We start from the raw sequence: 15,485 nt of genomic DNA on the forward strand, positions 1-15,485 counted from the left end.
TAACTACTATACAGAGTAGGACCCCCCCCCCCCCCGGAAAATTGACTCTGGTGTGGGATTTCCGCAGGGGAAATCCTACTCTAGAGCCAGTTTTCCTGGGGAGAAAATCCTACTCTAGAGGCAGTTTTTCCGAGGTGAAAGATTTTAGGGTGGAAGCCTACTCTACAAGACCGGTACATTTAACTGTCGAGCTGAAGGCCACAGAAAGTGTTTTCCTCTTTTTTCATGCATAAGATTTTGATTTTTGAAATTAGATATCTTTTCTATAAAAGACTTGTAACTTATGTAAATAATCTGGATTAAAAGTTTAAAATGGAGTGATTTTCATTTGTAGTAGTTGTATGTTTTTTACTTATTTCTGTAAAAAATAAATAAATAAATATCCTATAGTATAATATTTTTCCATGGGTTAAAACCCCATTACAAAAACAAGTGCCCGTGATTTACTAGTAAAACTACATGTATTTGAAATGCAATTCGTATTATTTTTCGCTGGTGTAAATTGAACTTCTATATTTGTACATAATATGAGATAAAAATAATTCTTTATAAATTACCCATTTCTTTGTCTCATCAACGAGATCTTGTAAAGGTAATTGAAATTCTACCCGAGGAAGATAACTTTCACACCACTGTTTTTCAATAAATTGGTCATATTGCTTCGTAAGTGAAGAGTGCATGCTTTTGATATTCAGATCTAAATGACGTGCGTTCGAAAATCGGAATTCATATCGCTTTCGCTACTTAATTTACTTTCTGTCAGAAGACTATTATATCACGTTTATAATCACAGGTACTTGTGGACAGGAACCCCCCCCCCCCACCCCCACCCCCTCATATACACCCCTGGTCAAAATATTTTTTTTTCTTTTTTTGTCATGAATTATGTTTCTAGTACTTATTTACAACGTATTCCATATGAAAAATCCAAAAAATAACATCGATTTAACGATTTACTTAAAAAGTCATACCCTGGTATTATCTATTTTATAATACCAGGGTATGACTTTTTAAGTAAATCGTTAAATCGATGTTATTTTTTTTTATTTTTCATATGGAATACGTTGTAAATAAGTACTAGAAACATAATTCATGAGAAAAAAAAAAGAAAAAAAATATTTTGACCAGGGGTGTATATGAGGGGGGGGGTTCCTGTCCACAAGTACCCGTGGTTTATAATGAGTTCAGTACTTACATTTAAAGGGCTCTAAACACTGCTTGAGTCGCCCAAGAGGCGCAGTGGTAAGAGTCGCGAAGTAGAGAGTTGATCCTTACGTCGCTGGTTCGGATCTTACTTTGGGACGTGGAGACCGGTCCTTCATATTAGACCGTATAAACCGAGGTCCTGTGTCGCAGTAGGTGCTGGCACGAATGCCAAGTATAGATCTCTAGGAGTACATGTTCGGTTATGATCAGTATGAGCCCCAAAAATCAAAGTTGACGGAGTTCTTAAAGGGGGGGACAAAGTATTGTACATTTTTATAAGCCATGACGCCATGTTATGAATGACGTCCTAAAATTGACGTAAATTCAAAATTTCCATGAAGTAAAGGGGTGCTTACTATACAAGAGTAGATCTAAATAAGCTACTCTTTTTTATGATGCGCAAAGTACATAAAACTCACGTAGCATAAGCTGTCAGGTCACTGTTATTACGTGAATCGCGGATATGAGATAACATACATATGTATCTTAAAATTAAAACTAGCGATGAAAAAAAATGAGTTTATGTAAGAAGATTTTAACATTCTTATTAATTTAATTTAAACAATATCTTATTCACAGGTGTAAACGTATTAACCTATTTTTGCCCTCGCTCTAACATTCTCATTCAATTGACAAAGAAGAATTACTAAAAAAAAAATTGCTTTTTTGGAAAATGGAAAATGTAAAAATCATTTATTCCGAATCATCTTTAATTATGTAATGCATTGGTTTGTTCATAATAAAAAAGTAATGATGTTAAAAAAAAGACCAAAAATTTTGCAAAATTATTTGACTAAGATAACAATATTTTTATGATTACACAACAAAATTAATTTTTACAGTCAAAGGATGGACTTGCAAAATTGAACAAATTTCAAATTAATGAAGAGTACGAACATTGTAATATTTTTTTTGTATATCGCATGCTCGCTATCTATCGTTTTAATTGTGAGGTTTTATTATGAATTGAATTTTATATACAAAACTTTAATGGAACAAAGTCAGTTAAATTTATCAAATTTTTTGAGATCTTTGAAAGTTCGTTATAAAAGATGTAAATTTCATTATATTTAACCTCAACGGGACTCAAAATCAGTTCGCTATATCCGTAAATTCGTTATATCAGAGTTTGTTATAACAGTAAAAGAACGAGGGCGCTTTTGATTGGCATTCGGCAGGAATTTGGGCGTGCTTGAAAAGTGAAAAATTTATCGACATGTCTCATGAAATTTTAACATTATTTTTATTTATCGGGTCCCTGTGCAACAGGAGGGGACAATATTTTCCCGAAATTGAGCTTTGATTTGCTAAAAAATAACATGAAAAATGGCCAGATCAGACATTTGGTATAATATGGTATATTTTTACACACGTTTTTCTAAAATTTTTCTATCTCTGGGTCTTCTCTCCATGATTTTTAAACGTTATTTGTGTGTATTTTTATTCAAAGAAACGAATACACATTTTTAAAAAATGGAGAGAAGACCCAGAGACCACGAAAAATGAACTTTTCCCCAAAAAATCCACATGTGTGAATGTGGTACTTCTTTGTCCTTTTAAAATCATCTGTATATGTGTAACGGTGATAGCTCAGTATGTTGCGCTACCTGTTCAGTGCACTGAAAGCGAAAAGTTTTTGGTTCGAGCCTTACATGGGGCGTTAATTTTTTTTTCATGCAAACCATTTATTTTGTCAGTTTCGTTTCATGTACTGATGTATTAAAATTTTGAATTAGATCTATAAATTTTGGTTCAGTTTGGTTCTCTAGCGAAATCAATTCCAATCTTCTATGATTCTCTAATTATATGTACACGTATCATGCATATATATGCACTAAATATTTAGGTGTTTATGTTTTGTGAAACATTACTACATGTATGTTATAGTACCCCCTAACATAATAAACATAAATGTTACCATCTGACAAGGTCTTTCAAACTAAATGGGGAAAAAACCTATGGACGTGTTCGTAAAATCTGACCAGCTATGTTTAGCCAACCATATATATTTATAAAAGTTATGGTAAAACACGTGTGTTTGTTATGTATGCAGATTAAGTCCATCGGTAAAGGAAATCGATTGGTTGTTTATTTGTTTACGGGTGAATAGGTTGAGTCCGTGCCACGCGTGACTCAGTCACGTATAAGGTAGATTTTCGGGTGTTTTAAGTTATTCGAAGTTCGCTGCTACATTGCAACAGACTTATGTTCGCTAAGATCGGAGATAGAAATCAGTCTATTCTAGACGAGACTAGCTTCACGCAGAAACAGTTGCTGATTATGCACAAACAGAGCCGAGATTACAGGCATCTCTGACACGTTTGAACTCCATGTGGGGGGAAAATTGGCACATTTGAAGCTGCAGGTACAAACTGGTAATTTCTTTTTTGCGACTTTCTCAAAGAAAGAACGAAAGTATAAAAATAGCATTTGAATTTTAAACACTGTTTATTCGATTATTTACGATAATGTAAAGGGGACCATATAAGCACCCTCTGTTTTTCACATTAAGGCAACAAAATTCATTCTGTTAATTGTAATTTCTGAGGGCTTGAGTGATTGAAACCTTTGTCAACGTCTCATCTTCTGCCAGTGTTGTTTCTTTCATTATTACTAAGCTTCATAGACCTTAGGACTACATGTATGTAAGCTACGGCTTCGACCCTAACAGCAGATAGAGGCACACGCAGAACAGAGAATCTGGACAGGTAAGCATTTGGACACAGATTAATGTCCGCTTTTCAGCTTGAATTTAGCTATGTAAAAAAAAAAAAAATAAATAAAAACATGTGTAACTTGAGAATTAGTATAGTTCTGGTAAAGTCACGGTAGTAATTAATTCACGTACTTACCTGATACATGTATATATAAATTTATATCTATATAATGATGGTTGGATATTGGTAGCAATTATGAACAAAGTTCCGATGTTTCTAATTCATAGTTACGAGACACACTCTTTTGGAAACTACATGTATTTGAATGTCATGATATGGTTCGAACAGTTCTAAAATTTTACAATTCTACGTTGTACTGTGACACATTGATGCATAGAACTGCATATAGCTAGTTCATTATTCTGAAGCTGTTTTCAAATCTTGGAAATAATGTAATTGAATATATAGTTCCTGATATTAACTCGAAAAATGATGAAACATCGTTTTATTTTAGTTAAAATTTTTATACAATAAAACTTTTGTTTAGTCACAGTGGTTTTTATGCTCCTATTTCTGGACGTTGTTTAATACCTAGAAATGAAGAACATAAGATAAATGTATATTATTGATGCTCCATAATTTGTATATTATATAATCCGATGCTGATAAATATGATAGCCTGATTCAGTTCAGATCATTCTGTTTAAGAGTATTGGTTTAAGAGAGTGTTTAAGATAGCCTTCATTATGCATCTTGCATCACCAAATATAGAGTTGTCTATCTGTTATGAAGAAAATACGACTCAAGAGTTGTTATCATGATGATCTTTGCAAGACCTAGTGTTACATGTATTGATGTAATACAGACAAGGCCCTTTTCAAGTTCTGTAAGTAGCTTGGAGAAGCTGGCATGGTTTGAGATGTAATTTAATACAGACAAGGCCCTTTTCAAGTTATATAAGTAACTTGGAGAAGCTGGCATGGTATAAGATGTAGTTTGATACAGACAAGGCCCTTTTCAAGTTCTGTAAGTAGTTTGAAGAAGCTGGCATGGTCTGAGATGTAGTATGATGCAGACAAGTCCCTTTTCAAGTTCTGTAAGTAGTTTGAAGAAACTGGCATGGTCGGAGATGTAGTATGATGCAGACAAGGCCCTTTTCAAGTTCTGTAAGTAGCTTGGAGAAGCTGGCATGGTCTGAGATGTTTTTTGACACAGAGAAGACCATTTAAAATTCAGTAAATAGCTTGAAGAAGCTGGCATGGTTTTAGAAGTAGTTTGATACAGACAAAACCATATAAAATTCAGTTCGTAGCTTGAAGAAGCTGGCATGGTTTGAGATGTAGTTTGATACAGACAAGGCCCTTTTCAAGTTTTGTAAGTAGCTTGAAGAAGCTGGCATGGTCTGAGATGTAGTATGATACAGACAAGGTCCTTTTCAAGTTCTGTAAGTAGCTTGGAGGAACTGGCATGGTTTGAGATGTAGTTTGACACAGACAAGACCATTTAAAATTCAGTAAATAGCTTGAAGAAGCTGGCATGGTTTTAGAAGTAGTTTGATACAGACAAGGCCCTTTTCAAGTTCTGTAAGTTGCTTAAAGAAGCTGGCATGGTTTGAGATGTAGTTTGATACAGACAAGACCCTTTTCAAGTTCTGTAAGTAGCTTGAAGAAGCTGGCATGGTCTGAGATGTAGTATGATGCAGACAGGGTCCTTTTCAAGTTCTGTAAGTAGCTTGGAGAAGCTGACATGGTTTGAGATGTAGTTTGATACAGACAAGACCATTTAAAATTCAGTAAATAGCTTGAAGAAGCTGGCATGGTTTTAGAAGTAGTTTGATACAGACAAAACCATATAAAATTCAGTTCGTAGCTTGAAGAAGCTGGCATGGTTTGAGATGTAGTATGATGCAGGCAAGACCCTTTCAAATTCTTGAAGTAGCTTACATGAAGCTGGAATGGTTCATCATGTACATCGTTCATACAATTATGTTTTGAAATTTTTAACTTTTTGACTAAGTTAGCAGTTTTGGAATGTAGTATTTACTAGTATATTTAGCCAAAGCCCTTTACAAGACCTACAAGTATCTTGATGAAGCTGGAAAAGTCCGAGAGGTATTGTTATGCAAACACTTCTTTTTTTTGGATTTGTAAGTATTTTCGAAGTTGGCATGACCTTAAATATAGTTGCCTTCTTGTCTTTTCAAGGTGTGTAAAATTATAGTATCTAATTGAAGCAGGAAACTCGTTTTATCGATAAATACAAGTACACAAACTTCAAAAGATATGCAAAAGTATAGTGCAATTTGTTTGAGATGTATTTGCAGACATAATATTTAAAATTTCAATTGACAAAGCGAAACTACTGAACGTACGTATTTATTTTTTAATAGCTTAACTACTAATATAACATTGTCTTGTTTATTCTGTAAAGGAGGCCAAATTTGTAACGGTGCTTCTAATAGGCACAAACTATGTGGGATCACAATATGATTTTGAAATTTTTGGAGCAAAGTTTTTTTCAGATATCTTTAGTCAGGACAGACGGACCGGATGTTTGCAAAACTTTCATTAAAGAATTTGTCTGAAGACTTCCAAAGCTGCGTTTAAATTCAAGATTCGGACAAATCACCTCTAGTCAAAACCAAAGAGGAATAATGTTTACATTCTGGTAGGTGTAGTTCAGTTCATTTGTCCTATTGCTAATAACCAAGAGATGTAAAGAAAAGGTTAATGATAGTGTTTGATCAGATGAGTATAATTTATGATTGATTTAAATTTATTTCGTATTGTAAAAGTTATTCTTATGTACCTGGGATTCACAATCATGTACAAGAAACATAGAAATTCTGAATGCACTCAAACTTATAAGTTTATATACGTAATTTCATTCTTCATAGTGTTTTAACGGGGTTGCTATCTCAACTGCAAATGCTGTTATGTATGATTCACTGATAAGAATCAACGTAGAAGGCTTTTTGAGTTCATCTGAAGACGTTATGGTAAAAAGAAAAGAATACTCTTCAGTCGGGAAGGATAATTCTTTAATTTATTGTTTTATTCAAAAAGTCATGAAAGTCTCAAAAGGAAGCTTGAAATTGAATCTTTATAAACAACATATTGCATTTCATGTATCTTAAGGTTCATTGATACTCTGATAAGAGAGATAACTCTGAATGACATAAATGTCTAATATTCCTTTATAGATTTGCAAGTTGAAGTGTCTTTTTGTGCAATTGCTTGTATTCTACTTATAAATATAATTCTTTTTTGGAAAGTCATTTAGGTTCAAGCAACATTTTATACGAGTGAGTAGATGGTTTATGAATCTTAATGTAATTGATAGTTCTTTGAACATATTTATAAAAATGTCCTCGATCTAGCTTTAAATACCAATTTTTAAAAAAAAAGTTTGATATGAATTTATAATTGATTTATGAAGTTTTTGCATTCATAGCAAACGCTTTATAAACTATGCATAATAATAAATGTGCAGTAAATAGAAGAAATTAAAGTACCACAGAATTCAAGTATAAAAATCTGCAGTTTTCTTCAAATGCTTGAAAACCTATAACATTTAACATAGATATAATTGTTGCAAAAAATTGTCGTTTGGAAAATGCATGTTATTTGGTGAATTCGTTTGCACTCCTAAAAGTTATTATATTTTCTATTTTCCTATATAATATTATTAACTTTCCATTATGAACTTTGAAGAATGAATGTTGGTAAATACGCATCACTTTGAGAATCCACAGACATTTTTATGATAATTTTCAATTATTCAAGGCCTTGTTTAAAAAAAAAAGGATTACCTTGAAGTCTTGATATCTAGGGGTGGGGTCATATACGTTTTAATAGTTTTATTTCTATGCTTTCTTTATCGTCGAAGTCTGTTGCACTCGCGCATGCGAGCTCATCCTATATAAAGTGTTTTTGAGTTTTTATTTATAAATATTTTATGTTCGTTTGAACTGGTGAATTAGAACATAAATATATTTATAAAAGTTATGGTAAAACACGTGTGTTTGTTATGTATGCAGATTAAGTCCATCGGTAAAGGAAATCGATTGGTTGTTTATTTGTTTACGGGTGAATAGGTTGAGTCCGTGCCACGCGTGACTCAGTCACGTATAAGGTAGATTTTCGGGTGTTTTAAGTTATTCGAAGTTCGCTGCTACATTGCAACAGACTTATCCCCCGCCCCACCCACCCCTTCCAGTATGATCGTTATTTAGTACATGTTAAAATGTTCGTTTTAATGTTGACTGTCGCTTTATTTGAACCTTTTTCTTTTGTAGAATGATATGGAATTCAGAAGTTAAACTAAAGACTGTGCTTTGTATACTGTATACACTTCATTAAAGTCTGTTGCTCTCGCGCATGCGAGCTCATCCTATATAAAGTGTTTTTGAGTTTTATTTATAAATAATTTATGTTCGTTTGAACTGGTGAATTTAGAACATAAATCATGGACATTTAAACCATAAATGTTTCGTACAAATGATTCCTGCAGATCACACGCCAAATGCGCCCATCTTCTTTTACAAAGATTTGTTAAGAATTTTGCCGGGAACCCAGAAAAACTTCGCTCTATCCATGAATTCGCTATATCCGTGTTCGTACTAAACGAGTTTTACTGTAAATGTATCATTCGAAAGGGCAAACCTTTACATGATATAAACTTGAAACTTACTTCATTTTTTCAATCTTTGCCAAAACTTTTTGAATTAATGTTGTGGTTGGCAAGGGAACAAAGTTTTAAGTTAAAAGGAAGCATCAGATAACAATTCATGTTTCTATATTTGAGAATAACTTTCTTCTAACAAGATGTCAATAGGCGATGCATCATCGATTTGGGAAGAAATCAATCAATAAAGTTTTTAATAGGGATCATAATCTCGAATCTTTAGGCTAAAAATATATAAGATAATTAAGATAAAACATTACCAGAACTCATGCTTCATGGTCAATTGAAACAATACAAATGAGGTAGCAAAGTTGACACGGATCTCTGATATTACAAGAATTGGATCAAGACCGAAGGAGAAGTGTGTACCCTGTCGAACCATTAGACTTTCCTTTTGGTCATTGTCATGTTCGAGCAATCAGAAACATACATAAACATTTCAACGTGAAAATTATGAAGTAAGAATTTCTTAGAAAAATCTCGGACAACTACTTCCGATTTTCCTTTAGATTGCATTTGCTGCCAATATTAATTTCGGTCTCTCTGTCCGTCCGTCTGTCTTTGTGTCTGTTCCCAAAAAGATACATCGAGAAGTCTTTGAGCCCGTATACTACTATGATTTTTTCCTTAACAACTTCCTATGGTCTTAAGAAGACCCTTATTGACTTTGAGGTCAAAGCGTCAGAGGTCAAAGTCAAAAATCCGTAAATTCTGTATGTTTGACCGCTTTTTTCCAAAGCTATATCTCTAGAAGCCTTATTTCGTATATTTCGTTGCTTTTATTAGGGCTTTTCGACTTTTGTCGAAAAGACCTATTGTTTTCGTCTTGTTTATTATTATTATTATTATTATACTTAGCAATTCTTTTGCTCAGATTTTCCGGAGTACCTTTAAAAGTAGGTATTTTATTTTATAACTATTAGATAGCTTATATAAAAATGTCCTGTCTGTAATGTTTTGTACTTCCGGTCATGTCACTTCCGGTTTCTACAAAGGGAAAACTAAAATTTCTAAAGAAGCCGAAAACATTTTTAATTTCAATGTGTAGACTCCCAAATTTAAGATTTGAATTTTAGAGACCTAGTCCTATAAAAATGTGCGCGTATGTGATTTTTGACCACAAATACTTTTGGAGATATAAGACTTCAAACATTGAAGAAGGGGGGAGGAAATTCTTGAAAGTCAAAATAACGTCATAAAAATTATTTTGAGGATGTAAATATGTTTAAACTAATCAGTAGGACATATCCTGTAAGTTTCATATCAATCAGACCTGAACTTCCGGTTTTATGGGTCTTTTAATTTTTATGTTAAAATGAAATCAGTTATGTAACAGTATCTCTAAAAGTGATTATGATTTTCTTGTAATATTTTGTATACAGAATGACTCTGATACTCTTCCGACTTCATAAGTTGATGAAATCAAAAATTTGGAAAATAAGGGATTTCTAGGGGCCAACATTAAAAACAGACCTTTGCCTGTAACTTTTTTATTTCTCAATGAATTTTCAAACAGTTTTCGGATTTGAGTTTAGCATAAAGAGTACAATCTAAAAAATATGGTCCGTGGGGTCACTTTTTGACCCCTTATAGGAGTTTTAGAGACCTGAAATATTGTATTTTTAAGTCTTTTCATAAAATGATAGTGTAAGGGTTATCTTTCTTTGTCAACCTGTATGGAGTCTAATATGCTCTCTATGTTTCAATTTTGATATGCATATGAAGAGTACTTCCGGTTTTATGAGTACCTTAAAATTGTCTATGGAGATTTCAATGTTAAATATGAAATGATACAATGTTCCATATCTCAAAAGGGAAGTAAGCAATTCTTGTGATATTTCACATGATTAATAACTCTATCATTGTCTCCAGTTGGGAAGGTCATGAAAAGAAAAATCCCTTAAATAGAAAGGACTTTTGGGGTCAGTACAGAAAACAGTCTTTTCTCTGTAACTTTTTTATTTCTCAACCAATATCCAAACTAATTTTGGTTTTGCATTAAGCATAAAGAGTGCAGTTTAAAAATTATTGGCCGTGGGGTCACTTTTTGACCCCTTATATGAGTTTTAGTGGATTGAAAAACCGTTCATTTTCGTATGTTTTAAATATTTATGAAAGAGTTATGTTTCTTTGAGTAGACACTGGTGGACAAGGAGAATCGCTATGTTTTCATTTCACTATTGATCTCAAAATAACTTTTGCGATATTGTATTATTTGAGTTTTTTAAAATATTTAATTTAAGATTGTTCTTTTCAAGGGGTCGAAAAGCCCTCCGTTTTTGTTGGACGACAAAAAGATCTAGTTATTATTATTATACTTAGCAATTCTTTTGCTCAGATTTTCAGGAGTAACTTTAAAAGTAGGTATTTTATTTTATAACTACTAAATAGCTTATATAAAAGTATCCTGTCTGTAATGTTTTATACTTCCGGTCTTGTCACTTCCGGTTTCTACAAAGGGAAAACTGAAATTTCTAAAGAAGCCAGAAACATTTTTAATTTCAGTGTCTAGACTCCTAAATTTAAGATATGAATTCTAGAGACCTAATCCTAAAACAAAGTGCGCGTATGTGATTTTTTACCACAAATACTTTTCAAGATATAAGACTTCAAACATTGAAGAAGGGGAAAGGAAATTTTTGAAAGTCAGAATAATGTTACAAAAATTATTTTGAGGATAAGAATATGTTTAAACTAATAAGTAAAACATATTCTGTAAGTTTCATATCAATCAGATCTGAACTTTCGGTTTTATGGGTCATTTAATTTTTATGTTAGAATGAAATCAGTTATGTAACAGTATCTTTAAAAGTAATTATGATTTTCTTGTCATATTTTGTATACAGAATGACTCTGATACTGTTCCAACTTCATTAGATTATGAAATCAAAATTTTTGAAAATAAAGGATTTCTAGGGGCCAATCATTTAAAACAGACCTTTGCCTGTAACTTTTTTATTTCTCAATGAATTTTCCAACAGTTTTCGGATTTGAGTTTAGCATAAAGAGAACAATCTAAAAAATATGGTCCGTGGGGTCACTTTTTGACCCCTTATAGGAGTTTTAGAGACGTGAAATATTGTATTTTTAAGTCTTTTAAAAAAATGATGATGTAAGAGTTATCGCTCTTTGTTGACCTGTTTGGAGTCTAATATGCTCTCTACGTTTTAATTTTGGTATGCACATAAAGAGTACTTCCGGTTTTATGAGTGGCTTAAAATTGCCTATGGAGATTTCTGTGTTAAATTCGAAATCATGATTGTTCCATTATCTCAAAAGGTAGGCAAGCAATTCTCTTTAAATTTCATATGAATATTGACTCTAGCATTGTCTCCAGGTTCTAAGGTCATGAAAATAAAAAACCCTAATATAGAAAGGATTTTAGGGGTCAGTACAGAAAACGGCTTTTCCTCTGTAACATTTTTAATTCTCAACCAATCTTCAAACTAATTTTGTTATTACAACAAGCATAAAGATTACAATTTAAAAATTATGGGCCGTGGGGTCACTTTTTGACCTCTTATAGGAGTTTTAGTGGATTGAAAAACAGTACATTTTCGTATGTGTTTCAAAACCACGAAAGAGTTATGTCTCTTTGTGTAGACACTGATGTACAAATAGAATTGTTATGTTTCCAATTAAATATTGATCTCAAAAGAACTTTTGCAATATTGTATTGTATGATTTTTTATTGTAAGATATTGATTTTTCTTTTAAGATTCTTTATTGTAAGGGGTCGAAAAGCCCTCCGTTTTTGTTGAACGACAAAAAGATCTAGTTATGTTTGTTACTGTTCTTGGTTGTCACCTTTTTGTTCTTTACTACTCACTCCGGTATTAATGGTCAAAACAATTTCTGTGATTATTCTCTCAGAATCTCATTTCCTACCGACTATAAGCGCACACAAAATATTATGCATTTTTTATCTTTAATCTATGGCTTCTATACCATACTTTCAGAACAGGATTAATTAAGTCAAGATTTTTAATTTGAATACTCTATTTTTAATTTAATACACAGTCGGTCCGGTTCCATTTGTTCTATTTTAAGTCTCATCTCTGTGCTTCTCCTGATCTGAATTTTGCTGTTCCATTCCCTTGTCGGTGTGATTGCAATGTCAAAAAAATTTCTGAAGAAAAGTAAAGTCGTTCCTTTCACACTTGAATTCTCGTTCTTCTCTAGGCCTGCATTGAACGCAACATTGTGTTGCGTATATCAAATTGAAAGCGAACTCTTCTATATGACTTGATAATCAATTCAAAGCTCTTCAAATATTCGGTTTAAAGTCATCATTTCGTAAGTTCTACTGTCAATTCAATAACCTTGTCAACAAATACAATTTATCATTGAGTCAAACGCTGATTGACATTTTTCCCCTGTTTTTCCCGATCATGGCAAGGAGCATCCATGGCACCTGTTGAAGAACATCAAGAAATCGAATGAACAAAAAAGGTGATATAAACGCATGATATACAGCTTATACCGACGTATGCTAATCAGTTGTAATAATAACATAGAAAGGCTATCAACGATTGGATATGCAAAGAACTTTAATATTGCTTGACAATATATTCATTGCTTGAAAACATATTTGTCTTTGGAGAGATATACAACAACAGATGTATTTGTGAAACGATAATGCCCATGTATGAAACTTATGTTGAATTTAAGGTTAGAATTTGTTGAATGCAAGTCAAACGCCAAGGTCAAGGGATCATAAAAAATATTGATATTCAAAGAAGACTTGTCTTTAAGCATATTGAATAGTTATGATCAATGTTAAAGTTTTTGGAAAAAAAGTGTACTCTCTGGTCAAGATCAAAACCATTGGTACCAATTGCGCCCCGGTATTAGCAGACTTTTTGTATTCATACGAAGAAGAATTTGTTCAGAATCTTATTCGTGAAAAAAGAAAACGCTTTGCTGCGGGTTTAAACTCGACAATGAGATATCAACAATGTCAATCAACAATGTTTATTTCAATTAATTATGCTGATAAGGTTTATCCAGGAAAGACTGAAATAAAAGATACCACAAAGTCTGACACATCTGTTTCATACTAGTATTTACATGTTATACTAGAAAAAAGACGTTATCGGTAATCGGACCACAAGGTTTATGATAAACGTGAAGCCATTAACTTTTCAGTCATTAACTTCCCTTATTTATGCAAAATCAAAACTCAAAGGTGAAGGTAGAAAAAAGTGAAATTTTTTATATTCGTGGAAATGTCTCTTCAAAACAAATAAACACAGACAGCATCCAATTGTTTAAAAGTTTTTGCCAATTTTGGATAAAGTTTAGTAATTTTTTTGCAAATAAGTGTCAAACTCCAAACTCAAAGGCATGATGTTAAATATGTCCATACCGAAAGAAATGCCTTAACATACACAAGAAATACCCATGTAAAATCTTAAAGTCATAGCTCCAACCCACAGGCCTTTAGATCGCTTAGAAAAAAAATTGAGGTGTTGAAAAAAAATAAAGGTACTGAACTCTTACACTGGGTACCTAATTTCGCTAATAAAATATTTTTTATTCTAATGCTTTAAAATTCTACTTTCTATTTAAATCTATTCATAGATAAACATTCTTCAATTCTACCAAAGCTCATTCTGAAATTCCATATATTTCTTGAGATATTCTGAAATCAATTTAAAAAATGACCTACTTTCTTTTACTCGACATTAGCTTGGGCCCCTGGTCATTCACATGTAAACAGACGGTGTTTGAAGTGCGGCGAAGAGTTGCAGAGTATTTGCTAAATCTTTCAACAATTTAAAGTTGATTTCTTACTCCAGTTTGTAACGTTAAGTCCGTAATGATATTCCTTTCGCAAAAAATTAATTTGAAAACGTCTACATCAACAACTACCGCCATGTTGATTATGAAAGTAAATGAAGCCATGGTAGAACGAATTTTTCCCGGAATGCATTATATACCTTTCGATTTTCAAAACAATTAGACCGCTAAAATGTTGTTTATGACTTAGTTACACCACATGATCAAATTAAAGAAAAACCTTGTAAAGCTTGAATGCAAATGAGCAAATATTCATTGAGTTTAGAACAATTTCCGGGGAAAATTTGTCCCGTCGTTCCCGCTTTACAATTAGTGAAGGCCCAAGCTGATGTCGAGTAAAAAAATTATTGTCAATTTGGGAATTCATTTCAGAATATCTCGAGAAGTATAAGGAATTACGGAATGAACTTTGGTAGTAATGAAGATTGTTTATATTTGAATAGATATGGATAGAAAGTAAAATTGTAAAGCATTTGATTTAAAAGAATTTTATTGGCGAAAGTAGGTACCCCATGAACAGAGTTCCATACCTTTATTTTTTTTTACACACACAATTTTTTTTAAGCGATCCAAAGGCCTGTGCTCCAACCAATCAAAAGTTATGAACAAAGTTTGCGGAAAGATAGACAGTCGAACGGACAAAACAAAAACTATAAACATAGTACCCCCGATTCTTCAATTATAAGGACATCAAAAATCTATAAAACAATCAAATATCAATAGGAATTTGTTTTTTAAACAAAAAACAATAATTCATACCAAAGCAAATCAAAAGATCATACTCTACATGGATTATTTAATGAGGAAAGCTCCAGTGCGTAACGTTATTGAAATAGGAAATTTATTAAACTGATTAAAAATATATTTACTCTTTGAAAATTAACCAAAGAAAGTATATAGGAGAGGAAAGTTAACCTTTACGTAATTTACAAGTCAAGAACGCCCTGCCTTAATTTTATTTTTGTTTCACGATACATCAAACATTTTATTTAAAGGATTGCACCATAAAGAGACCAAAATATGTTTCTTATGTATGTAAAAACGACATTATATTGATTGTTCTGATACTTGATCTTTTATGGGAATCTAAATTCTACGTTTAGGACTCCATGATATATGGAAAATATCCATAAA

At 32.4% G+C, this 15,485-nt stretch overlaps 1 long non-coding RNA gene across 1 annotated transcript; it reads left to right on the forward strand.

The window, feature by feature from the left end:
- Positions 1-4,129: 4,129 nt before the first annotated feature.
- On the forward strand, positions 4,130-8,317 carry LOC134262281 (uncharacterized). Its single transcript, XR_009990994.1, has 3 exons — positions 4,130-6,861; positions 7,146-7,167; positions 8,161-8,317. It is a non-coding gene; the product is annotated as an uncharacterized LOC134262281 (long non-coding RNA).
- The last annotated feature ends 7,168 nt before the right edge of the window (positions 8,318-15,485 follow it).

Source organism: Saccostrea cucullata, unplaced genomic scaffold, assembly GCF_032062105.1.
Source record: "Saccostrea cucullata isolate Sc308-1 unplaced genomic scaffold, CSIRO_AGI_Scuc_v1 ctg1506, whole genome shotgun sequence".
Taxonomy (NCBI): Eukaryota; Metazoa; Mollusca; class Bivalvia; order Ostreida; family Ostreidae; genus Saccostrea; species Saccostrea cuccullata.